This window comes from Somniosus microcephalus, chromosome 4 (genome assembly GCF_052327205.1).
Source record: "Somniosus microcephalus isolate GS21.2 chromosome 4, FLI_Smic_1.0, whole genome shotgun sequence".
NCBI classification, from domain to species: Eukaryota; Metazoa; Chordata; class Chondrichthyes; order Squaliformes; family Somniosidae; genus Somniosus; species Somniosus microcephalus.
In genome coordinates, this window is record NC_140990.1 from 230974169 (window position 1) to 230999399 (window position 25231).

Consider the following 25231-nt stretch of genomic DNA (forward strand, 5'->3'; position numbering starts at 1 on the left):
TTTTAAACTACCCTCATCCAGTAAACACCTGTTGATTGTTGATCTGCAGTCTCCGTCTATTTATTGAATAACACCATACCTTAAGATTCACGGATTTAATACCTTCTTAACCACCTTATCTACCTGTCCTGCTACCTTCAGGGATCTGTGGACATTCACTCCAAGGTCCCTCTGTTCCTCTACATTTCTCAGTATCCTACCATTCATTGTGTATTCCCTTGCCTTGTTTGCCCCCCCTAAATTCCATTTGCCACTTTTCTGCCCAGCTGATCAGTCCATTGATATCTTCCTGCAGTCTACAGCTATCTTCCTCATTGTCAACCACACAACCAATTTTTGTATCATCTGCAAACTTCTTAATCATGCCCCCTACATTGAAGTCTAAATCATTGATATATACCACAAAAAGCAAGGGACCGAGTGCTGAGCCCTGTGGAACCCCACTGGAAACAGCCTTCCAGTTACAAAAACACCCGGCGACCATTACCCTTTGCTTCCTGCCACTGAGCCAATTTTGGATCCACCTTGCCACTTTCCCTTGGATCCCATGGGCTTTTACATTTTTGACCAACCTGCCATGTGGGACCTTTTCAAAGGCCTTGCTAAAATCCATGTAGACTACATCAAATGCACTACCCTCATTGATCCTCCTCGTTACCTCCTCAAAAAATTCAATCAAGTTAGTCAGACACGACATTCCCTTAACAAATCCATACTGATTGTCCTTGATTAATCTGTGACTTTCTAAATGACGATTTATACTGTCCCTCAGAATTTTTTCCAATAATTTTCCCACCACCGAGATTAGGCTGACTGGCTTGTAATTACTAGGTCTATCCCTTTCTCCCTTTTTAAACAATAGTACAATGTTAGCAGTCTTCCAGTCCTCTGGCACCATGCCTGTAGCCAGAGAGGATTGGAAAATGACGGTCAGAGCCTCCGCTATTTCCTCCCTTGCCCCTCTTAACAGCCTGGGATACATTTCATCCATGCCTGGTGATTTATCTACTTTCAAGGAGGTAGAACCTCTTAATACTTCCTCTCTTTCTACATTTATCCCATCTAATATTTCACACTCCTCCTTAACTACAATGTCTGCATCATCCCTCTTTTCTGTCAAGACAGACGCAAAATATTCATTGAGAACCATTCCCACGTCTTCCGTCTCCACACATAAGTTAGCTTTTTGGTCTCTAATAGGCCCTACTCTTTCCTCAGTTATCCTCTTGCTCGTTATGCATTTATCTTTGGGTTTTCCTTAATTTTATTTGCCAATAATTTTTCATGTCCTCTCTTTGCTTTAATCATTTCCTTTTTAATTTCACCCCTGCACGTTCTATACTCTTGGCTTTCTGTAGTATTGAGCTCTTGGTATCTGACAAAAGCTCCTTGACATCCAGTGGTCTCTAGATTTGTTAGTCCCACCCTTTCTCTTTGTGGGAACATATTTGCTCTGGACCCTCACTATCTCCTCCTTGAATGCCTCCCACTGCTCTGACACTGATTTACCGAAAGTAGCTGTTTCTAGTCCACTTTTGCTAAATCTCATCTCAGCTTAGTAAAATTGGCCTTTCCCCAATTGAGAACTTTTATACCTGGATTAAAGTGTCTACAATGCACTGTATTGTGTATGGTACATAAGGTAATGTGTATATTTTAGAATGCACATTTCTCTACTTTACAAGATCCTTACTGTAAATAAAGAAATGTTAGCCTTTTTAAATGCACATAAACCTGTCTTACATACAGCTTACCTTAGATGCTATGTAAGTGAATTCAGGACAATTCTGGTTTCAATCTGAAGCTATTCATTAATTGTGGATTCTGCAGATTATCAATGAATTCCAGTCTGAGAAATTCAGCTCCGTTTCATATCAACCTGGTTTATATCTGTTGATTGTAAGTCATAGAATGCCAGAAACTCCAAGCACTCCAGTTTAAAAATGACAATATAATTGAAGGACTTGAAACAACAGTAAAGACACAGAGACCTGGGACAATTTTAGATCAACAGTTAATCACAGGTATCACTAACTTGAATACTGTGCAAACTCTCACTCGCAAATGTTGGTTTTATCTGTGACAACTTTATGTTTCTTGGTTTTGTATTATTTCATTTACATTATTTGCCTTTATTTTGTAACTTTTTCCTTACACTGTTGTCTTTGGATAGTTTGTCACCAGAGTGGGCTAAGGTGACACTTTCCACCTGGAAAATATAATGGCATTATAATAGCTGCTATTAATATGCACTCAGTAATTTGAAGTTTACTATGAATTGTAAATTGTATTTCAAAAGCAAAATTAGGAAGAAATATTGTGCTGGCTTTCTGCAGGGCCAAATGGCGTTGGGCATTATACCGATTTTGATATTTTGATATCATGCCTCATCAGGTCAAAGCACTTCACACAATGCATTTGTGGCAGTTAGGCTCACTGAATGTCGTAACCAGTTTCTTGAGGGAAAATGAAAAATTCAATGACTATTAGAGAAAACCATTAAATGAAGCGCTGTGTACACTCATTTGTGTTGAGGAGTGAATGTTGTCATTTTATGACTGGAGCCTATTATTACATACTATACGACACATAAGTTTCATGCTTTGAAGTGTGATTTGTGATAAAATGTTGCGCCCTCTATAATATCCCATCCTATGAATATTGTTGTTCCTATAGGAAAGTTATCCACCTGACTGCCCTTACTCATTTTCTCAAATAAAACAATAACAACTTGTATTTATAAAGCACCTTTAACGTAGTAAAATGTCCCAAGGCGTTTCACAGGAGCGTTACCAAATAAAATTTGACACCGAGCCACATAAGGAGATATTAGAGCAGATGACCGAAAGTTTAGTCAAAGAGGTAGGTTTTAAGGAGCATCTCAAAGGAGGAAAGAGAGGTAGAGAGGCAGAGAGATTTAGGGAGGGAATACTAGAGCTTAGGGCCAGGGCAGCTGAAGGCATGGCCACCAATGATGGAACGATTAAAATCTCTCTAAAACATCTCTCATGTGACTTTTGTGAAATGGCTCTAGAAAATGTTCCGTTAACTTTTCCCCACAGACTGTAAGATTTTGCTAACTTTACTGGCCCGTTGAACAAGTTTTTACCAGATTAGTTACTGTACAGCTTTGTGTGGATGTTATGAGTATCTGTTTTGAAAGAACTCTGTTTTTACTTAAAGGGGCAATTGCACATTGGAACTTGTTTTAATACAGACCTTGGATGGGTTTCGATGCTTTATCATTTTACAGAATAACACAAGAAAAATATTGAACTCTGACCATTAGTACAGAACAAATAGAAATTTGTAGTTTTGCACAATACTGATGGTCGCTTCAATTTCAACATCTTTGTGGATTATCTGCATTGTTTTTACAGGATAAAATTAGGTTGGCAAAAATATACTGATTGGAAACAGCAATATCCAGTGAGAGAAAGAAATAGAAAGAAAGAACTTGCATTTATATAATGACCTCAGGACATCCTATAGCACTTTACAGTCAATAAAGTACTTTTGAAGTGTAGTCACCGTTGTAATGTAGGAAACATGGCAGCTAATTTGCGCACAGCAAGGTTCCACAAACAGCAATGAGATAATAACCAAATAATTTTTTTTAGCAATGTCGGTTGAAGGATAAATATTGGTCAGCACACCGGGGATGCGTGCTTTTTTTTCCAATACTGCCATGGGATCTTTTAAGTCCACTTGAGAGGGCAGATGGGACCTTGGTTAAATGTCTCACCCAAAGGCAGCACCTCTGACAGTGCTGGGCCACACTCCCTCAGTACTGCACTGAAGTGTCAGCCTAGATTATCAAAGTCAGCCTAGATTATTAATATGGCTTTCATCAAAGTCACATTGTGACAAAGGCAAACTATCCTTCCTCGTCCTTCTCGACCTGTCTGCAGCCTTTGACACGCTTGACCACTACATCCTCCTCCTCCAATGCCTCTCCACCATCATCCAGCTGGGTGGGACTGCACTTGCCTGGTTCCATTCTTATCTTGCTAATCATAGCCAGAAAATCACCTCCAGTGGCTTCTCTTCCCACTCACGCATCATTACTTCTGAGGCCCCCCAAGGATCTATCCTTGGCCCCCTCCTATTTCTCACCTATATGCTGCCCCTTGGCAACATCATCAGAAAACACGGCATCAGATTCCAAATGAACGCTGATGACACCCAGCGCTACGTCACCACCACTTCTCTCAACCCCTCCATGGTCTCTAAATATCCAGTACTGGATGAGCAGAAATTTTCTCCAATTAAATATTGGGAAGACCAAAGTCATTGTCTTCGGCCCCTGCCAGAATCTCTGTTCCCTAGCCACCGACTCCATCACTCTCCCTAGCATCTGTCTGCGGCTGAACCAGACAGTTCGCAACCTTGGTGTCATATTTGACCCCAAAATGAGCTTCCGACCACATATCCATGGCATAACTAACACCGCCTATTTCCATCTCCGTAACACTGCCCGTCTCCGCCCCTGCCCCAGCACATCTCCTGCTGAAACCCTCATCCATGCCTTTGATACCTCTAGACTTGACTGTTCCAACACACTCCTGGCTGGCCTCCTACATTCTACCCTATGTAAACTTGAGGTCATCCAAAACTCGGCTGCCCGTGTCCTACTTCGCACCAAGCCCCGTTCGCCCATCACCCCTGTGCTCTCTGACTCAGTTAAGCAACACTTTGATTTCAAAATTCTCACCCTTGTTTTCAAATCCTTCCATGGCCTCACCCCTCCCTATCTCTGTAATCTCCTTCAGCCCGAGATATCTGCACTCCTCAAATTCTGCCTTCTTGAGCATCCCTGATTATAATCGCTCAATCATCGGTGGCCCTGCCTTCAGCTGCCTCAGCCCTAAGCTCTGGAACTCCCTCCCTAAACCTCTCTACCTCGCTTTCCCCCTTTAAGATGCTCCTTAAAACCTACCTTTTTGACCAAGGTTTGGTCATCTGCCCTAATTTCTTCTTATGTGGCTCGGTGTCAAATCTTTGTCTTATAACACTCCTGTAATGTGCCTTGGGACCTTTTACTACATTAAAGGCGCTATATAAATACAAGTTGTTGTTGTTTTAGATTCTGTGTTCAAGTTTTTGGAGTGGGACTTGAACCCACAACCATCTGACTCAGAAGTGAGAGTGCTACCACTGAGCCAAGACCGATAGCTTGAAATCACTGGGGAACCAGGTGTCAATCTGGATTTCTGCGCTCAAATACACCAGATTTGATTCTGAATTCCTTTTGTTACCACTGTGCCATCAATGGTTGATTTGATTTTGTAAATATTTGCATTGATCTAGCTCCTAGGCTTTTACAAGATGATTAACAGGGACAATCATTTATAGCAGACAAGTTCTCCAGCACCAGCTGAATTCACCACCCGTGTACTTAAACATTAATGCAGGATGCCCATCCTAGAAATGATTTGACATATTGGACAGATTTATTTTCAATAAGCATTACATTTAAAATGTTGTTGTACATGAGGAATTAATTAGAAGTTGACTTTTGTGTTATGAGACTTACAGAATCACGGCCAGTCCAACAAGCCGAATTTTAATACATTTTAACTCCAGCCTATGTCTTTAGCATGTTAGTTAAAGCTGATTAATTATAAATTACGTATATCATAATATTGGTACATTACAACATCATTAAACTTCAGCTGTAATGAAAAACAGATGTGTGTAACTGTTAACCTCAGGGGTGAGAGCCATGATATACATTTTCAAATATATAGAGCTGGGCTTGTTTGCAAGGAGTGAGATGCATAGAGACAGATAATTCTTATTAACAAAAATGAGTGCATTTCGTGTCACAAGAATGAATCCTACATGTCTATAATTTGGTGTTAAATTGAAATGGTCTGTAGCCATGTAGCTCAGCAATTAGATTCCATATGACATTCAACTTTAAAACACTTTCTGACCTTTTGTTCACTCACAAATTGTTGATTCTGATTTTGGAAAATTCAAAGTGCGTCACAGATGTGTTTTCTGTGAAGAAATAATCAAATTTAAATTCAGCTTCCTGTAGAGTTCAGCAGTTTATTTATTGATTTATTTTTTTGCGTGTGATGATCAAGGTAAGGGGAATGGGCCACTTTTCCGCTCTGCAATTAGGGTCAAGTTGACATTAATCAAAGGCAATCAGTCAGAGCTCTCCCTGCGTTTGTTGTACAATAAAGTTCACCCGCTCTTCTCCTCGCTAACTTCAGAAAATATTCACTGTGCTGTCTAATGTTCCATGTATGCTGCATATATACTGTAAGTATTAGTCTCAGATTGGTAGCTGCAGTGTGGGCCCCAGCGAGGCATAGCTCAAATTGCTGTTTTCTTGTAACCATGCATGCTCAGAGCCCATTTCCCAATAGTTTAAATTTAAATGTTTAGAGATAATGGACATCAGCTCTAACATCATCTAAACTCTTAAATTAACTGCAGGTAGCTTTGTCAAACCCAAATGGAGTGAGCGTATCTTGCCTATGGGTTCTCACACTGCATCTATCAAGACCTGACTCTGGATTTATACTGCAACTTTAGCATCACTGCAAAGTGGAAAAGGGCTTTGTAGTGATGCTAACATTGCAATATAAACTGTTCTGGAGCTGTAGAGACTACATGATTCTAAAGTAGGCACTAGAAACCCTACTGATATAATGATATCAGTATGAAAACACATCCGCAGCTCACAGACAGCTATACTATACATTTTGCACTGATATGAAGCTTGATGTCAACACAAACTGTACATTGTAATTTGATGGTGAGATTGCCTCAATCAAATTTAGGCAAGTAGCATAAGGCCAACTTAAAAAGGTAGTCTTGCACCAGGGCAGAACAACTGCAACCCCTGTGAAACAAGGCTTGGACCACCTGGGACATTTTTAGACTTAATTTTGTCTGTTTGTTAATATTAAACATTAACTGCCATGCAGATGTCAGTGGGCTCAGTTTTCCCTAACCAGAGAGTGATGTGAAGCATTGTTTTAACATATTACAGAACACAGTCCTTCTAGAGTTTATTAGACCCCTAGATTATTGCAATGATCATCATATTTATATAGGACATAGCAGTAAACTATTGTTGTTGTGGATTTTGAGCTTTTTGGTTCCATGGAAACCTATACCTTTGGAAATTCATATATTCAGACAGCAATTAACTCAGATTTATAAAGATTGTGGGTAAAAAGTAATTGGGCTGGATTTTAATTCAGGGGCGGGCTGGGGTCGTGTAATCCGCATTTTGTGTTATCCACCCAAATCTAAATCGATGTGGGAGATTGATGCGATTTTAACTTAATTGGCCAATTGAGTTCCAACGTGTGGGAACCCATGGCAAATGAGTTTTTCCAGTCTGAAAGTTGCCTCCGATGACGTCATCATTGCTGCGGCATTTAAGGTCTGCAACAAGCCTTGCTTCTTCTGCAGACTGCCAACCTTTTGGCCTTTCATGCTACAGGGACCTGGAGGCAGAATGACCAGCGAGAGACCTAGGTCTGCTCTCAGGTTTGATGACGTTGCCTTGCAGGCTTTAGTTGAGGGAGCAAGAGCCAATAAAGAGGGGCTCTTCCCTTCAGGGAGGAAGATGCCTCCCCAGCAGACCAAGGCTGTGTGGATCCAGGTGGCAGAGGAGGTCAACTCATTATCAGTAACCCGCAGAACCTGGATTCAGTGCAGGAAGAGATTTCATGACCTTCTGCGCACTGGAAAAGTGAGTATGAATTTCCCATCACGCTCGATCTGATCCCCATTGCCTTTCCTCACCAGCTCAGCTTTAGCAATCTCTTCCTCCACATCCCACTTGGCACTGACATCCATGCACCCTTACCCATTCCCTCTCTTTCTATAGTCACATTCACCTAACTATTCGACTATGCAGCCCTCACACTCCCTATCACTGTGATGCTATGAAAACAACTGACAACACACAGGGAGGGCACTTGGTCTTGCCACCTCACTCCATCTTCGTCTCCTTTTAAGTATCTATGCTATGGAATCTCTACACTCACTTCTTCATTCTCACTCAACCTCCACTTGTCTCCCTCATTGCAGGAAAAGAGAGCACGCAATAAGGGAGAAAGAGCGAGGACAGGAGGAGGGCCACCCTCAGTAGCCCACCTCACCCCTTGGAAGGAGGCGGTCCTGGAGATCGTAGGAGTGGAGGAAAATGTGCAAGTGGGGGACGGACAGAGGGGTGCATCACAGCAAGCTGGTGACAGAATAGTTTTCCATCTCTCTCATTGACATTGCATGAGTCACTGATAATGATTCTGAAGCTCTAACGGATGGACTTATGAACATCTGCAATATGCAATGTGCATGTAAGCTTGGCATCACATCTCTGACTCTTTCCTTTACTCCCCCACAGGACCATCGCAAGCACCCGTCACTAGCCAGGAGGAAGAGCATGAGCCTCAAGACTCCTCAGAGGAAGCTGCAACATCTGAGGGTGCAGCATCAGCAGAATTCAGCGCACCCAGCACCAGCGCAGACACTCACACCTCGGTGGGACCTTCGGGACATAGAGTAGTGTTGTCACCTGGTGTATCACAGCTCACAAATGAGCATCAGCAGATTGTGGAGACAGGGGTAGCAGTGGAGAATCCTAGTCACAGGACGCAGGACTCTGCCAGCTCGGCTCAGCTGCATGTCGACCCTCTGCCTCTGGGTCCATCCATAAGATCAGTGGTGCTGGAGCTCCAGGAACAGATGCAGGAGTCGCTGGCAGGTTATGTCTCCAGGGTCGCAGCAAGTGTGGAGCGAATGGAGGAGTCCATAGCGAACATGAGCAGAGCCTTTGTGGAGTCATTGGCGCAGGAACGCATCACCATGGAAAGGATGGCAACCTCCATGGAGGTGATAAGTCGCCAGAGTGCAGAAAACATGGTGAGTGTTCAGAATAGAATGACATCTCTGGAGGAGCGATGGTCATCTATTGAACAGAGAAACCAGACTTTCATGGAAGTCCTTCTGAGTAGGACTGCCAGTGCAGATACGGGTCCCCATGGCCCCCCTGATGTGCAGCAAGGTGCTCTCAAGCCACTTGGTGGCAGACATCAAAGAAGTGGGGGCTCCTCTCCAAGCGCTCACACTTCCATGCCACTGCAGAGCCCTCGGTCAGAGCCCCACCAGAGTCCACACCCAACTGAGATCGGCGTCTCAACCCCTGCACAGCCGCAGGAGCAGCAGACTGTTGTCGAGCCCTCACAGGTTCGCAACCCCAGAGGATGCCCGCCAAAGGTGTTGAGACAGGAGCAGCAGGAAAGTGAGCAAGGGGCCTCCACATCTGCTGAAGCCACAGGGGAAGCACCACGTAGGAGCATGTGTAAGAGAAAGATACTGCACAAATAGTCACAAGGGTAGTCACTTGGGTGAAATTTGATGTTTTCTGTGAAAAAGCCATCAGATGAATAATGTAAATAAAAAATCTGATGGCTACTGATGTAGTTGTGGTTTGTGTTATTTCGCGAATGGGACTTTCACATTGAGGGCTTAGGATTACTTTCAATTGTTAGTATGGTGGTCAAATTGCTAGGAATCCGCTGGTCCTTGGCCATTGTCGATGCTCAGGTAAGAAGCTGCGAGGCAAAAGTGCTTGATTGGCTAGGCTAAGCAAATCTGGCCAAGATGAGTGCGTTCCTTGCATCCCGGGCAGCAATGTTCTCGCGTAATGCTGCCGCTGGTTGATGGGCCTCTGCAAGATGTTTGTTTTTGCTTTCCTCCTCCTCTTCCTCATCTGAGGAGGATATGTGATGAGCCACTTGGTCCTCAGGAATCTGCAAGCCACGACGTTGTGCCATGTTGTGAAGGGCACAGCAAACCACGACACTTCTGGAGACCCTGGCTGCTGGGTACTGCAGAGCTCCACCTGATCTATCCAGGCATCTGAAGCGCATCTTCAGCAAACCAATGGTTTGCTCGATTATGGCTCTGGTGGACATGTGGCTGGAGTTGTAGCTCCCCTCAGCTTCGTTGGATGGTCTCCTTAACTGTGCCATTAGCCACATCCTCAGGGGATAGCCCTCGTCTCCAAGTAGCCATCCGTGAAGTTGGTCTGGCGGACTGAATAGCGGAGGCACACTAGACTGGCGCAGTATGAAGGAGTCATGGCAACTGCCAGAGTACTTGGCACAAACATGCAAAATTTCCTTCTTGTGGTCACACACCAGCTGAACGTTAAGGGAGTGGAAGCCCTTGCGGTTGACAAAAATACCTGGATTGTGATGGGGTGCCTTAAGGGCCACATGTGTGCAGTCAACGATGCCCTGCACCCTTGGAAAGCCTGCCAGATTAGCTAATCCAACCGCACGCACGGTTACACTTGCTTGATCCCTGGTGAAATGGATGTGATTGTGCGCGATGGCAAAGAGGGCATTGGTTACCTGCATGATGCAAGTGTATGCGGCCACCTGGGAGATGCCGCTGATGTCTGCCGCTGATCCCTGGAATGAGCCGGAGGCAAAAAATTTGAGTGTGGTGGTGACTTTGACGGCCACTGGTAAGGGTTGTCCATCTGGTCCTCTGGCCTGCAGGTATTGTTGCAGCATTGCGCAGATGTCACCCACTATCTCTCGCGAAAGTCGGAGCCGCCTTTGGCACTGCTGCTCAGACATGTTGAGGTAGCTGACCCTGTGTCTGTAGACCCTGTTTGGGGGGTATCTCCTGCGCTGACGGGCTTCCATGCGCTGGCCCCTTCTGGCCTGTGCAGCTTCAGGTGGGTGAGCAGCAGCTTGGTGCTCTTGTTGTTGCTGCTGATGTTGGTGCTGCTGCTGTTGGTGCTGTTGTTCCTGGTTCTGCTGGTGCCGCGGCTGGTCTTTGTCCTCATCTAATGTCCTGAAAGGTAGGAAATAAATGGCTCCCATGCTTCTAGTATATGCCTCAGTTGAGGAAGCGCTCAGTGAAGGTGGAGAGAGGGGTTTCCCAGGAGGTCACACTGGAGATGGGTGTCAGGCTCCAAACTTCCACAGCTGTGGTTATGCCTTCTAAAAGTTCCCCCAGACCTGAGACTACAAAGTCCTGCCACCTGCAAATGATGGCTGATCAAATCTCCTCTTTAATGGTTGAGCTGCAGCTGATAGTCAGCAATCCAATTGTGTTCCCGCCAGGTTTCACCGTCGTGTTTCAGAATAGGCGTGTTTCACATGGGAAAAGGGTTAAAATTGCAAAGACCTTTCAAAATGGCATCATAGAGGCAATTTAGTGCTTGTTAAGGGCCTTAACGGCTTATCCCGCCTCTTGGAGGCGGGACGGAGATGGGACCATTAGACACGAATTAATGAAAATTGCTTGGAGGTGGGATGGAGGCGGGGTTGGGTCCGCCTGCCAGTTTGCAATTTTAACCCCCCACACGCATCCAATCCTGCCTCCACGGCCCAATGAAAATCCTGCCCATTGTTTTTGACTGCTCAAACTGAAAGACAAAATTAAAAACAGCTCAATTGCAAAAGAGAAATAGTGAGACGACGCATTAAGAGTAAAAATGATTTAATTTGTGTAAGAATTTTCATTGGATGGACAGAATTACTTCATCAAATTGATAAATAACACAAATATTAATAAGGTGGAATTTCATGTAAACCAAACATTTCATTTGTTTTTAGGTTAAAAAACTGGGGCTTTTGAGAATTATCAAAAATTTTGCATCCACCATTAAATAGACACTTCTGTAAATCTGCCAAGAAGCTATTACCTTACCACTAATAAACACACAAGCGCCATTTTGAATGCCCTCCGCCTGGTGTAAAGAGGCCTAGGAGATGTTGTAATTTTTTTTGCTGCGGTCACTGCTTACCCGTCTAAGGCCCCTTCCCAGAGTTGATCCCCCCGCCCCCTCAAGACTTCAACTGTCACCCAATTTCGGAGCTGGAGTGAGTGGTCTGCCCATCCTTCGCCAGTAGTTAAAATCGACCCTACAATGCGACAGTGGTGTTTGCATTGCAACCATATCATTAACACATAAACATATCATGCCAGCTAGGCACTTACATGTGATCTAAATTTTCTGAGTGCATATTGGAAAAATCTAGATTTTACAATAAATGGTGGCAGTGAGCAAGGTATCTCACTGTGTCAGAGACTCCGAAGAGTCACCCCACAATGTTATCTTTATATGTGATTCTTTTCCTCTCCTAGGTGGTAATGATCCTGCTTAAATGAACCAAAATCTTGAATAAGTTAGATTCTTTCAGTTGAAATCAGTGAAAAAAATTAAACTGACAACCCAAAATGATAAGCTTCCTGCTCTATACTGGACTTTACCACTTTGAAATTAGAATCACAGGTATTACTTAATTTAACATGTTTGATTGTAATCTCTGAAGTTATCTTCAGTAGGCATTCAAAATGTTTTCTGTGAGACAGTAATTTTAAGTTAGGAGTAAGACTTATGATCAAAATGACAGATATGCAGTACCTGTACTACTATTACGGTACTACTAAATTCCTGTCAGCTCAGCAGTGATGATGGGACCGAATTACTCCACTCCGCTGTTATCGATTCTGGACTAGCCTGGCCACTTCAAACATCTTTATCCCTTTCTATAACAAGCCACACTTGACATTGTTTATCCAGTGATCCCTTGGTCTTCCTCAGCTTCCTGTTCCATTTACCTCTATATGCAGGGATATGAGAGGTATTCTAGCTATGTGGAAAAGAGTGTACTTTTAGATGTAATGTATGTACCTTTAAGGGGAGAACTACTTTTTACAGCTCCTGTATACTGTAGTACCGGCAGTGACCACACATGTATATAAACCCTGAGTAGTGATCTGTACAATTAGTTCTAGAGTAACCCTCATTCAGTAAACACCTGTTGATCGTTCCCTGCAGTCTTTTGTCTGATTATTGAAGGACACAACATTAAGATACACGGATCTAACATATGATACATTAAAATAGGTTAAATATTTCAATCAAAATGAGTGAGTCTCACTTCAAGTGAATGAGAGTTGTTAGATCTGTTCAACAGAAGGAAAGGTTGTAGGTTAGAGATGGGAGGACTGCATATCAGACAACATTTTTTTTGCATCAATTAATCACAGATGTGTGATATCCAAATACTCTGTTGAGACAAAAATAACTAAAATCTAAAGAGCATGGTATCTTGAAGGGTTGTAGAGTGGAATAATGGGACTGTCATTCTTTGTTTGAAATTGGACCTGGAGAACTTAGCTGAAGTTTTCAAATTGGATACTAATCAATTCAGTGCCATGTGAAGATAGCATCAGATTAATATTACAAGATCAGCACTTGAACCACAGGCAACCTTGAAAACATTGTTCTGGAATAGTTTCCTATGTCCTTGAATCCAATACTCAAATGCTACTCGTAAAATGTTTGAAATCTACTAGAACACAGAGAGCACTCTGTAAAAACAATTGTCTGTGTAGAAAATTGTGTTAAAGATGAATTTTGTGCAAAAGTAGTTACACTATAATGAGAAAGACAAAGGATGAGGCTTCATAAGCATGAAGAGTGAGACAGGTAGATGAGTGTACTTTTTTCAATAATAAAAGCAAAAAATGCTAGAAATACTCAGCAGGTCAGGCAGCGTCCATTTCAGCTCGATGACTTTTCATCAGAAGGTCATTGACCTAAAATGTTAACTGTGTTTCTCTCTCCACATATGCTGCCTGACCTGCTGAGTGTTTGCAGCATTTTCTGTTTTTATTTCAGACTTCCAGCATCCGCAGTATTTTGCTTTTGTTTTGTACATTTATTTTTGATGCTTAACTTCCTTATTTATATTTCTGCTTTGTTATTCTTACTTCAAAAACTTTTTGCAAATTTTTTTTTTTAAAAACAAGTGCGACGTTAGAGTCCCATAAAAATCCATTTGGTTCCAGTTTCAATGCGGGTCCAGGTGATGGAATTCCAGAGCCATTGTTTCATTTGTTTAAAATTTAATGACAGCTTCAAGAAACATGCAAACATGTGATTTCCAAAAAAGTAAATAAAAAGCCCCAACCAAGCATGAGGTAGAAAGACTCTAAACCATGCATGTGAACAGCAGCCTGTTTGGGTCCAACAGTTGTGGAACCGATGTGTTTCTGAATGCTTGAATTAAGATAAGCAAGTTCTTGGATAGCACGTGAAGCAGGTAAAACCAGCACATCTGGTCAAATGTAGTTGTTTGCACTGTTTATTCACAGCCATAAATTGCCCCTATAGGTGATGTATTGTGGTTAAATGTAGCAGTGGGTATGAAAGAAAACATGGTTTATATTCAAAGCAAGGAATACGTTTAGTGCCTTTCATGTAAGAAACAGCCCATAGTGCTTCACAAATAGACACAAGGGGCGTGATCTTGCCAGCCCTGGGGACTGCTGGGAAAATGGCAGAATCTGGGGGCGGGTACCGATCCCGCCCCCAACCCGCCTCCTTGCCATCTGCCCAGGAGGCGAGTAGCCAACCTGCACCGGGTCCCGTCTCCTGGAGGTGGGAAGGGGCTTACAGCCACTTAACTGCCTGTTAACTACCTGATAACAGGCAGTTAAGAGGATTATCCCCATTTTTCCAGCAGAGGTGCGGGGTTCCCGACGTCGGGAAACCCAGCCAGGGTCACCGAGGCGAGCAGTGGGTCTGTGGGGTCCAAAAATGTGCTGCGGAGGTAAGTGATGGTTGCAAGTGTGGAGAGGTAAGTGTGTGAGGCGAGTGAAAAGTGATAGGAACTGTTTACTTACCTTTGTTTCTTCCTGCAGGCTTCAACAGTTGGCGATGCGGAGACTCTCACATCTCACCGGCAGAGATGACAGATGGCTGCTGCATTCTCCGATGCAACAGCCATCTAATTTCTGCTCACAAGAGAGGTTTGATGAGGTCTTGAAAACAAGAACTCATCAAACAACAGAGAATGTCAGTGTTTGACAGCTTCACAGAGCTGTCAAACGATGACAATCCATCTGTCAAAAATGAAACGTTATACGCTGATGTTCTCTGTAACCGGCTTCCCTTTAATTAGCCTGCTAAGCCTGCTGGGCGGGCTTAACAAGGTCAATAAAGAGAAAATAGCATGGGTTGGCCACAAGTCGATGGAGGCGGGACTAAAACCTGACAAGCAGCTGTCCCGCCTCCAACACGCCCCCATTGACAAAATCACCCCCGTTGAAATAAATGCGGAGCCAGGAAAGGAAAGGTTGAAAGCACGAGTGAAAGCTTCATTTTTGAGAAGTTTTTTAAAGGTAACAATATCGAGATGTTGAGGGAGGACATTCTAGAGAGTAGGAACAGAGGCATAGAACTGGAGAAGATTGCAGAGATAAGGTGACATGAGGCCTTTTATAGAATATAGGAAGAGGATTTTAAATTGAATGTGTTTTCAGATATACAATTGAATTAGAGAGTGAAAGTAGTCAATAGCAAGGCACATGTTATTTTTAATGGCACTTTTGTAAAATAGTGCAACTTCTTCAGTCATGCAAAGATTGCACATAACCCAGACAAAATGTAAAATTGAGCTGAAATGTATTTTAAAGTGTTACAGAGACCTAAATGGAGGGATTGTGTTTTCATGGATATTTCTTTGATATTTGCTTATTTTAAATAATTGGTTTTGACTCAGGTTATTGGAGCATTAGGCCATGGGAAATTCATGACTTTCCTGCTGGTACTCCAGTACGATTTCTCCAAGGTCTTTCTATATTCTCATCAATCAGCAGGGTCAAATTCACAAGACATTAGTCCTCAAATGCACAGACTGACATTAAAAAAAACTTTTGTGTGTGTACGGCTGACATTCTCAAGAGAAATATCTGTGAAAGTCTGTCAAGAAGAAACTCCACGAAAGTCTAAATCACTCAATGAGGAAAATAAACAAACATTACTGGGTGGGTTTGAGCACCTCATCATGTTTTTCAGGAGCAGAATTTAAGAGTATTGTGGCGGAGCCACCAAAGGACTCAGAGCGGTTGTACATAATTCCTTTAACAGCAATGTAGTTACTGTCTGTGCCTGTACCTTTAATTACACTGTTTGACTGTACAATGCCAGTTACCTTTACAGCACGTGATGACGTCATGCCGTTAGTCACGTGATGCCCCAACGGCAGGAAGAACGTGATGACGTCATGACGTCACTCTCCTGATCAGGGGATCAGTCCTCGTGGAGCCCTCAAGGAGAATAGACCTGTTATTGATGTGTCCTAGCAGTTTCCAGTTTAAACTTGTTTGTTTTCATTAAAGTTCATTAATTTAATTATCTGAGTCGAACTCAGTCTTTTGATAGGAACCTCCGTTCCTACATTAGTGACCCCGACTTCTACGAACGATTTTCGTGGAAGATTCGACATGGACACGAACGCCGTCACGCTGAAACTGCCACAGTTCTGGGAACAACAACCAGATGCCTGGTTCATCCAGGCTGAAGCCCAGTTCGCCATTCGGAACATCAACGCGGATCAGACCCGTTAATGGCCCAGAAATTCGGGTCCCAACGCGTGAGTACGGACGGAGTACTCACGCGTGGACCCGATGGAAGTGCCAGAATCTTGCATGCACTACGCATGCGCGGGAAACCGGCACTTCCGATCCTCTGAACCAAGGGGTTCAGAGGTCGAATGCGTGCGTGTTGAACTTCCTTTTTTTTTCAGGTTTTAACGTACGGGTAAGTCTGTACGTTTTAGAAATGTAAAAAGCAGCCGTAAGGACTTCATTTTCAAAGGTAAGTGGTCAATTATTTAAAATTAAAACATTTTTTCCACAGGTTTTTTACTTTGAAATACTTTAAAGCAAGGTAAGTTTATTTTTAGCCCCGTTTTTTTATAAAATTATTTTTTTCAAAAATTTAAATTTTTGTTTAAAATAGTTATTTAATGTCATTTATAGTTTATTTACAAAGTGTGATGTTTTAAAAAAAATTATTTGAAGGTAAAGTACAGTTTTACAGCCTCAGCATTTATACGTTTTGACAGGTCTATCTGTCAAGACTTATGAATGGAGCATTCCCTGCTCTGATTGGCTGCCTGTTGCTCACGTGAACCCAGGGGATGCTTCGCACTAACTACGCCCCTGGGACACGCCAGCATAGCGCACCGGCCTCTGGGACAGGCCTCGGAGAGGAATTCCACGCAGACCAAGAGGTCAACTGCCGGCGCGCTAGGCAAGTGTAGGTCGGGGGCTTGCACCTGCGGGAAGCCCCCGATCCGAATTTCTGGGCCATTATTACATGGTCTCCGCCCTCGACAGCGCAACTGCATCCCGGATCATCAGTCTCATCGGTAGTCCTCCTACTGACAGCAAGTATGATGCAATTAAGGCGCGGTTGCTTCAGGTTTTCGGGCTATCAAAGTCAGAGCGTGCTCGCCGGCTCATCACGCTGCCCAGCCTCGGGGATTCCAAACTGTCCGAGCTCATGAGCCAAATGCTCACGCTCTTGGGTGCTGAACCGGAATGTTTCATCTTCTGGGAGCTTTTCCTCTACCAACTGCCTGAACAGGTTCAGGCTGCCCTGGCCAGCTCCAACATTACTGACTGCGCCAAGCTTGCGGCCGAAGCCGATAAGATTTTCATGGTTACCCAGCAGTGTTGTGCGGCCACGAGGTGCCCACCCCCCACAGACGCAGTCCCGGCTTCTCCTACAGCGAGCTAGTGCTCCTACCATACCCGTTTTGGTGCGAAAGCACGATGCTGCCATTCCCCCTGCAGTTTTTCGCCCCCCAAAAAAATCAAGAAGGCGCAGGCGGCGTCCCTGGCGACAGATGACCAAATCTAACGGGCGTTCCGCGGTGGCGATGGCCGTCGGTTCTACGGGGAAACTCCTCTATATCACCGATTCCCTCTCGGGCCACCGTTTCCTTTGTGACACCGGGGCGCAGTGTAGCATTCTACCTGCGTCGAATCTCGACACACAGAGTGGGAACCTTGGTTTTTCCCTCGTAGCGGCTAATGGCGCAGCTATTCAAATGTTCTGAAAGCGGCGGGTCGAAGTCTGTTTCGGCGGTCAGCGCTTCTTTTGGGATTTCGTCACGGCTACAGTCTCACAGCCTATCCTAGGGGCAGATTTTCTGTGTGCCAACAGCCTGCTAGTCGATGTCCGACACCGCCGGCTGATCAACGCGGCCACCTTCCACTCGATCCCGTGCTTCCACGGTACCTCCGTGGCCCGTTCCATTGCCTGTGCTTTTCCTCCTCCAGATGATTTCACGCGGCTCCTTGGGGAGTTTCCGGAGCTGACAAGGCCCACCTTCTCCTCTTCAGCGATGAAACATGGTGTTGAACATCACATCACCACTACTGGCTCCCCGGTTTATGCGCGGGCTAGAAGGCTCGAACCCGGCAAGCTTGCAGCTGCGAAGGCAGAGTTCGCCACAATGGAGCGGCTCGGCATCATTAGGCGATCGAACAGTCCCTGGTCTTCGCCTCTCCACATCGTGCCGAAACCAGGCGACGGCTGGCGGTGACTACCGATGCCTCAACGACGCCACCACTCCGGATCGGTACCCGATCCCGCATATCCAGGACTTCTCGGCCCACTTGGCGGGAAATACTATCTTCTCTAAAGTCGACCTCGTCCGTGGATATCACCAGGTTCCAGTGCACCCACAAGATGTCCCGAAAACCGTGGTCATCACCCGCTTTGGCCTCTTTGAGTTCCTGCGGATGCCGTTTGGCTTAAAGAACGCAGCACAGGCGTTCCAGCGTTTAATGGACTCCGTTCTTCGAGACCTGCGTTTCCCTTTCGTCTACCTGGACGACATACTCATCGCCAGTGCCAGCAAGGAGGAGCACATCTCCCATTTGCGTTCCCTCCTTACGCGCCTCAGCCAACACGGTATAATCATCAACCCGGCCAAGTGCCAGTTCGACCTGCAACAAATCGACTTCCTGGGACACCGCATAACATTGGATGGCACCATCCCTTTGGCGACGAAGGTTGAGGCGGTTACTTCTTTCCCACGGCCGTCGACAGTCAAGGCCTTGCAGGAGTTCCTGGGGATGGTCAACTTCTACCACCGTTTCGTCCCCAAGGCGGCTCAACTCATGCAACCTTTGTTCGGGGCCCTCAAGGGCAAGTCCAGTAAAGACCCAATCAGCTGGACAGCTGAAATGATCCAGGCATTCGGTGACACCAAGAATGCTTTGGCCAACGCAACCATGCTGGCACACCCACTTCCAGGTGCTACTATCGTCCTTACCACCGACGCGTCAGACTACGCCATTGGTGCGGTGCAAAAGCAATGGGTCAACGGCACGTGGCAACCACTGGCATTTTTCAGCCGTCAATTGCGAACAAATGAAAAAAAGTACAGCACCTTTGATAGGGAACTATTGGCCCTTTTCCTCGCCATTCGCCATTTCTGGTTTTTATTGGAGGGGTGCCCCTTCACGGCTTTTGTCGACCACAAACCCCTTACGTTCGCCATGGCCAAGACCACCGAACCGTGGTCCGCTCGTCAACAATGTCACTTGAATTTACTACGGACATTCAACATGTGTCTGGTAAGGACAACCTGGTGGCAGATTGCCTCTCCCGTGCGACGGTCCACTTGGTGCACCTGGGGATCGGCTACGCCCTCATGGCGAAAGAACAGATTTCAGATTCGGAGGTCCAATCATATCGAACCGCTCCCTCCAGCTTCCAAGCGACCGACATAGTCTTCCAGGACGCAGGTGCCACGCTCCTTTGCGACGTTTCCATGGGAGTTCCTCGTCCCATAGTGCCAGTCGCATGGCGCCGGAGGGTTTTTGATGCCATACACGGGTTGACGCACCCAGGGATGAAGGTTTTGCAATGGCTTATGTCAGCCAAGTTTGTCTGGAAGGGGATGCACATCGATGTCCGTGACTGGGCTAATACCTGCGTCGTATGCCAGAAGGTCAAAGCCCAGCGTCATGTCAAGGCTCCAGTAGCTGCGTTCACTGTTCCGGAGCGTCGTTTCGACCACGTGCATGTGGACCTTTTGGGGCCGCTTCCGCCTTCTCAGGGTTATACTCATCTACTTACCATAGTGGACCACACCACTAGGTGGCCAGAGGCAATTCCTTTGGTTTCCACCACGTCGGCAGACGTCGCTAGAGCTTTCATCTCCTGTTGGGTCGCCCGTTTCGGAGTACCGGCGGACATCTCCTCTGACCGCGGGCCACAGTTTTCCTCGGATCCTTGGAATGCTGTGGCTCAGGGGCTCAGTACCAAGCTTCATCGCACCACCGCCTATCATCCTCAGGCAAACGGCCTTTGCGAGCGATTCCACAGGTCGCTTAAAGCCTCTCTGCGGGCCAGTCTTCAAGGCGCAGGATGGGTGGACAGACTCCCATGGGTCCTGTTGGGTCTCCGTACGGTGCCCAAAGATGATCTACAATCGTCTTCAGCTGAACTCGTCTATGGCCAGCCACTCTGGGTACCAGGAGATTTCCTCCCTTCGCCCACAGAGCCATGGTCCACCTCCCGGCAACTCGTTCACCACCAAGAAGTGGCCAGATGCTTTGCCCCAATCCCTACGTCCAATCACGGTTTGCAGACCTCTTACGTGCCACCGGGACTGAAGATTGCGGAGTATGTATTCATCCGACACGACGCTCACCGGGATCCGCTCAAACCTCCTTACACTGGTCCTTACCGTGTCATCGAACCGGGTGACAAATCCTTTTTGGTCGATGTCGGAGGGAAACCGGATCACATCTCAGTGGACCGCTTGAAGCCGGCTCACCTGGACCTGGATCACCCTGTTGTAGTCGCTCAACCACCTAAACGTGGCCGACCGCCCGTGGCCGCCGCACCTGATCAACCAAAGCCGCCTGACAACCCGTCTGCGCTCGCCGCGCCTGTTCAGCCACCACCGTCTGCCAACACGTCCACCGGTCATCAACTTCCTTTACCAGGGTATCGAAGTCGATCGGACAGGCTCATCAGGCCTCCTCCTCGCCTCACCTTTTCTGTTAAAGACAATTCTGGGGGGGGGGGGGCGCATGTGGCGGAGCCACCGAAGGACTCAGAGCGGTTGTACATAATTCCTTTAACAGCAATGTAGTTACTGTCTGTGCCTGTACCTTTAATTACACTGTTTGACTGTACAATGCCAGTTACCTTTACAGCACGTGATGACGTCATGCCGTTAGTCACGTGATGCCCCAACGGCAGGAAGAACGTCATGACGTCATGACGTCACTCTCCTGATCAGGGGATCAGTCCTCGTGGAGCCCTCAAGGAGAATAGACCTGTTATTGATGTGTCCTAGCAGTTTCCAGTTTAAACTTGTTTGTTTTCATTAAAGTTCATTAATTTAATTATCTGAGTCGAACTCAGTCTTTTGATAGGAACCTCCGTTCCTACAGTATAGTATTAATCTGTAGTTTATGGAGCACACTTCATTTTACACATGTGATATAAACTTGTACTTAATGTTTGACCAAGCTTCAGCAATTAATTCACAAACATTGATTTTAACACAGAGAAATGCTGGTGCTGCTGGAACAAGGAGGAGATTGGTATGGGAATGAGGGGATCGGTATGTTAATGAGCAGCTACTAAAAGTGTTACCATTAATGGTGTGCAATGGGAAGGAGGGTTAGGTCTAAACCATCCCTGCCATTCAGGATCCTTGTTTTGGGATAATAATGTTCATTCTGAAAACAGGAGTCGGTTGTCAAGGACCCCATATCTGTGGAGGAGGTGGTAGTCAGTTTAATTGGCAGCTGTGCCCCAGACAGGGGAGGAGTTGGTGGTTGAATTCCCTGCCATTTCCTGTGGACACGAGAAACAAAAGAAAGAATAAACTCTTGTTTAAGGTCAGTTCCAACAACGGCTGCTGAGTGCGACAGGGAGGAAGCAAATCTCCTTTAAGAGGAAAGCTGGCTCAGACTTAAAGAGCTGGTCATATTTCAGAGAGAAAGACTGTCCAAGAAAAGTGATTTTTTTTAGCCCACTAAAGGAGTCGGTATGGCATGGTTTATTACTTTTCTTGTTGGCAAGGAAGGAAATAAGTTAAGGTGAAGTAAGTGAGATGTTACTCTGTACATTTATTTACTGACTGTAAAGTAAAGGCCACTTAACAATTCATATTTGCCCTCATCTTACTAATGTATTAATCAGTCCAGCTTTTGTATGAGGGCATATGAGGATCAGGATAGCCAGTTCATATAATAAGAGGCTCTCATTGTTACACCTACCCCCGCCCCCTTCCCACACCCTGGGTTATGTTATCATACATCAAAATATTGGGTAGGAATAGTCAACTCCTGATCCTGGGGGACATGGGTCTGCTTATGGGAAAGACCGCTGGCACGAACCCATGAGAATTTTGAAAACCGACCCAAAATTTGTAACACAGGAGTGTGACAAAAATGAAGTATTTCTGTCTCGGTTTTGGTTTGGTGGCTGCCCCTTTAAACCAGTCATAATACATAAGTGCCTTAATTTTTGCGGGATTCTCCCCATCTTCTGCAGTAATTTCATTGGAAAATAGATGGAAACCCCAAAGAAATGGTACAAGTGACCATTCACATCATTCTGCAGGGTTTCTGCCAAAGTCACGATGGAAGATCAGGAGAACACAGCAAAAAATTCTACTCCGAGGGGTTTAAGCAGCCAATGATCCCAATGGAAGAGACAACATGAAAACTCAGAAGCAACCAATCAGTACCAGGCAGTTTGATATTCCTTAAAGAAAGGGGAAACACTTGGGTAGATCTTGACTTTGTGCGATAGTGTAAAATGGGGGATAGCGAATCAGCAGCCTGTTTTACATCGCTCCCAATTTTTATTTCTATTGACTTCTCCCATTTTACACTATTGCACAAAGTCAAGGTCTACCCCCATGTGCATTTTAAAAGTTATGTACAAAGGACTAGGTTAGTTCTTAGAATTGTGACTTTTTAAAAATTATTTTGTCCACTCAAGGAGGATTGTCTATTGTAAACATATAACTAAATGATACTACTGTTTCTTCTGATTTTGCTCATCTTTTGTAAAATAAATCTGATTGATATTTTAAATTTAAAAGGCCTGAGGTTTGTTTTTCATTTCCTAGGTGTATTACCAAAAGGTTACTTGGGTCTCAAGGCAAGGGCTGACACTTTCAATTCTATAAGGAGATGGGATTCAGCCATGATAGAGATCTAAGATATAAGAACTGAAATAATCTAGGATATGAGTTAGAAAAGACCCAAAACCATAAAAAGAGACAATGTCCCTTTAATATTTCACGAAGCTATAACCCTCCATTTATAACATTTTAGCAGTAATGGGATTAAAAAATGACTTTGAATGAAACCAAGCTTTCCATTGTATTAACTCATTTATAATCTCTCAGGACAGCTGTTAAATGTCAAACTGAAGATGGTTTATAAATATTTGATAGCTAAATGTAAAATGTCTTATTAATCTCTAATATATGATGGTTATGAGTCATCAAATGTGTTGCTTTTCCATTTGATATCTACACATTCCAAAAACGATATCAGGTAATAATTAACTATGAGCTATGTTAACTGTCACTGTGCCTAATATTTATTACCTGTTGAAGAAACGTGTTACTTAAGATTTGTATGATTGGCTTTTTACAGCTTTACTGAAACACAAATTGAGGTGTTTTCAAATTTACTGTAACATAATGCAGTTTTTAGGTACATGATACCAATGTTACAACACATTTATTAAATGTTAAAATTGTACTGCTGCAATTTGGCCAAACATTAAATACAAGTCTATAGTGTATGCAAAATGAAGTACATCAACGCTAACATTACATGGCAAAGTCAATTTAGATATCTTTGGTTGAGTAATCATTAGAAGATAGGAATGATTAAACAATCAGCAACTTGTCTGCCATCCAATTTTTTGGATAGATGCTTAAAATTTTGTGATACGATGGCATATACACAGAACCAGACAGTGTGATTAATTGTTACAAACTAAATATTACTGATACATGGAGTTGATGGAACACATTCACCAAAAAGCTGTAATCTGTACATTTTGGTAGTTATCTAGCTGACTTTAGACAACACTTCTGTATTGTGTTCTGTGAAGCTTTTAGTGTCACTGAAGAATTGGGCTAAAGTGGTCTGCTTTACACGAGTATTACAGTAAACTACAAAGATAAAGATCTGTGGAACAGATATTTGTACAGTCATCTTAAAAAATCCTTTGTGGCTTCTGTGTAATTGTCACTCATACTTATAATGAACCAAGTACTACAATGTTTTTTTGTGTTGACATTGAATATCATATTATTTTGGAACTAGGTAATGTTCCAAGTTTGATGTACAATTTTTCATTATATATTCGAATTCAGATTAGTCTGTCAGAGCTATCTAGGCAATTGGTTCACCAACATTTGTGCCTTCAAGCAAAGAATGCTATAAAGATTTGCTTCAGCTTCAAGTTCATTAGAAAAGATCTGGTTGACATGTTGTGTACCTCATCAGAGTTGTTCCGATAAAGCATTCCTGCTCCTAATTAGAATATGAATTAAAGCAGAACAGAATGTTATCAATACTCAGGATTCCATCCTGCTTAACTGCATACTCTGTAAGAACATCTACTACAAGCCCTAGCGCTTGGTATAGATGACAGTGTTATAGATGATAGTGTTATATCCAAGTTTGTTTATAAACAACTTTCTTAATTGCTTATTGTCATATGAAAATGACTTCATTACATCTAGTTTCTAGACTCATGAATGTGTCACACTTATTGTCTTTCTTTCATTATATGTTCTGTAATTATTCCAAATGACTTCTGATTAACTATATATATTCATGCCTGTAAAAATTCAGCACTGAACTGGCCTAGCTGTCTTTTTGGTTATTACTGGGGCAAGATTTCCTCAGTGCTCTGGGTGTAGTGAAATGTAAGGCATTCTTTATAAAGACGTTTATGATTTTACAACATTGAGTGCATAGAACAAAATTCTTCCCCCATTGTCTTTATAATTGAGATTTGTAACCATCTGCATGAATGCAATCCAGTGAACTGCTAGAATAATACCAACAAATAATATTAAAGGGCCCATTTGATAACTTTGTTGAAGCAGCAGTATGGCATTAGTGGCCATATTATATCTGAAATTCTGCATTTTACGAGCAGCTTGATGTGTTTGTCCAGTGTTTGTAAACTCTGTGCCAATGATAATGTTACTTTTGGCATGAGGAGATGCCAAGAGCACTATTTTGAGTGGGCACCACAGGGAAATAGCTTTAGAATATTTTGTCTCTGGTGCACTTTCATCAGTCATCATTCCCAAGCTGTACTGGTGGGCAGGCAATCTGCATCTAGGCCTCTGCT

General features: G+C 44.1%; 1 protein-coding gene across 2 annotated transcripts in view; it reads left to right on the forward strand.

The window, feature by feature from the left end:
* LOC147120261 (calcitonin gene-related peptide type 1 receptor-like) overlaps positions 1-25231 on the forward strand; it is a 104466-nt gene that overhangs the window by 38192 nt on the left and 41043 nt on the right. The gene's annotated exons all lie outside the window — the stretch shown is intronic.